This window comes from Echinops telfairi, unplaced genomic scaffold (assembly GCF_000313985.2).
Source record: "Echinops telfairi isolate 266 unplaced genomic scaffold, ASM31398v2 ScPeMD7_9;HRSCAF=40, whole genome shotgun sequence".
In the NCBI taxonomy this organism is placed as follows: Eukaryota; Metazoa; Chordata; class Mammalia; order Afrosoricida; family Tenrecidae; genus Echinops; species Echinops telfairi.
In genome coordinates this window covers 52,154,829-52,157,317 of record NW_022103906.1, presented here as the reverse complement: position 1 = coordinate 52,157,317, position 2,489 = coordinate 52,154,829, and the positions used below count along the sequence as shown (strand labels likewise).

At 46.3% G+C, this 2,489-nt stretch overlaps 1 protein-coding gene across 3 annotated transcripts in view; it reads left to right on the top strand.

Moving 5' to 3' along the window:
- The first annotated feature begins 91 nt into the window (after positions 1 to 91).
- The window catches only part of MTUS1 (microtubule associated scaffold protein 1), a 170,189-nt gene continuing 167,791 nt past the window's right edge, over positions 92 to 2,489 (top strand). For all 3 annotated transcript variants that reach the window (XM_004696163.2, XM_045286920.1, XM_045286919.1), the window contains exon 1: positions 92 to 154. The gene's annotated coding sequence lies outside the window, so the exon portion shown is untranslated. The remainder of the gene's footprint in view (positions 155 to 2,489) is intronic.

The following is a 2,489-nucleotide window of genomic DNA, read 5'->3' as shown; positions in this document are numbered from 1 at the left end:
GGGGGCGGAGCGCACGGCCCCAGGTGCAGCCGCTGCCCGCGGGCACTGATTGCACCGCCGCCTGGGTGGGCCCGCGGCTCCCGCGCCGAGGGTCAAGGGCGTCGGAGTGCTGGGCTCACACCCTCTGCGGCGGGGGCTCTCCGCTGGCGCTGCGGTAAGTGCGGAGCGCAGTCCATGCCCACTCCGCCCGGCTGTCCGCGGAGGGCATCTCGGGCGAGCGTCTGGTGGGGTGTCGCGGCGGCTTTCGGGGAGCGGGGGTGGGGCAGGAGGTGGGCGACGGGGATTCTGGAGGCGCGGGGGCCAAACTTGGAGAAGAGCAGCGCGATCGGCCGGGCCGCGCGGACTCTGCGGAGAGCAGGGCTCACGTGGGCAGCGCAGCTCGCGGCGCGGAGAGGTGGGGGCGAGTCTCGGCGCTGTCTGTCGCGGGCTCCGGGGCTCCCCTCGGCCGGAGGCCGGCCCGGCACTGGGCCGCCCAGCTCTCGGCTGGCTGCGCGCCCGGGGCCCACCGTCAGCGGACCGACGGGGCTGAAAGTGTGGGCCGCTGGTGGTTCTGCAGGGACCTGGGTTCTCCTCTGCGGGCCGCGCTTCTGTCCGGTAACGAAAGTCACCTACCTGGTGGGCTTGTTTGTGTACCTTATGGAAACAGTGTTCTCCCCCCTTTTCAGGATACTCTGTCTTACTAAATTATTTGTTGATTTCGATTGGGGGTACGTATTTGAAAGAACGAAGAGGTTAATTTCTTATTAACCTCTATAAAGTTTTACATGTTTTGTTAATATGTATTTTATGTGTCATGGTTGTAAGAGGAAGTGCTGCGTGGTTGGTTTGTTTTGTATGCATCAATAAAACTAGGGTCTTCAAAACATGGGGATTAGGGCTTTCCTGTATTGTCAACTGATTAGGATTGGGGGGGGAGGAAGGGGCGCTTGGAGGGGGGGTCACATACTACATCGTCAGCCTGGGAATGGAGGGTGGGAGTGGGATGGGGAGGAAGACAAAGCAGGAATAAAGGGAATTAAGAAATCTCTTTAAGGTGGGGCAGGGGGGATTCACTCAGATAACAATGTAATGTTAGCCCTATGAAGAATGACATCATAGGATGTATATTAGTATTATGTGCATATTAGTATTATGTACATTTGAATGTGTACTTCATTTCAGGGATACTTGAACATGATGGGCAATTCACATTAAACTATGAGTCCCTATTTATGCAGCGCTTATAGTCACTGAGTTGGAGAAGGCTGGATGGCAGCTGGCTGAGTTTTTCAGGGTATAAAAGCGTTCATGTTTTTTGTTTTTTTCTCTTTAAGCACTAGACTCATTTCATAAGGAAAGCTATACAAGGAAATCAATGAATTAGCTTAAGTTCTCAGAACTACTCGTCAAAAAAAGGCAAAAAGAATAAATAAAAACTAAAACCTTAGTAGTGGAATTTAGTTAAAAGTCTATATTTTTAATGTGCTCCAACTTTTCTCACTTGACCCTAAAGTTATTGTTATGTAGAAAACAATGCTTATGAATGATCTGCACCCTTTAATTAGATGTCACCTACACAGGGTTACAGTTGCAGTGTTTCTTGGGGTTAGGAAATTCCAGATGCATTTCTTGCACCATTTCTTGGAATATAAATAGTTACTAGAATTAAGCATTTTAAAAGCGTGTCACTTCATAACCCTGTACTAGGCCTGTTCTACTGCAATTGCAAAAGTCATGCTGCATACCTATTGGATAAAAATTGGTTGATTCAGAAAAAGTATAAGAATGAAACAATCTCACTAGTCAAGGTAATAGCTGTTAATATTTTTCACGTTACAGCGTATAATATTTTGTTAGAATTGTCACAACCTTTATATAGATGAACTGTGTTGTTTCAATATTTAAATGTATACTTATTTTAATTACAAATGCTGAACACCAAAGATCTGCTATTTCTCATTTGTATTTTATTTTAGTTGAATATAATATTAATTGTGTCTCTGGGATGGATGTTTTCTATTAATTTATAAGAGTTTTTATTTAATGAATTTTTACTTTTGCCTTTCATATCCCAGATATTCCTGCCCCACCCTATTTTGTCTTTTGCTTTATTATGATTATGACTTACAGAAGTTTTAAACTTTAAGGTAGCCAAATCTGTTGATGCTCTAAAAGAATAAAATATTAACCCTTCTAAACCATAAAGAACTGTATATGGTTGTGCACATTAGTGTCTTACAGCAGCTGTGACAAAGTACTAACACGAGGGTCTTACAACAAATGTATTGTCTCACAATCTGGAGGCTGAATGTCGAGCTCTGTGCCTTTGCTCTGTTGACTCGTTTTTAGGCTATGAGGGAGAATTTGTTCCCTGCCTGCCTCCTAGCTCCTTGGCAGTCTTTGCCTTGTTGTATGGTGACGTGGTGGCCTTCCATTATCTGTCTTCCTGTGTGTATTTTATAAGGACAGCAGCATCCACATGGGATGACACCCCCCCACCCCCCCCCACC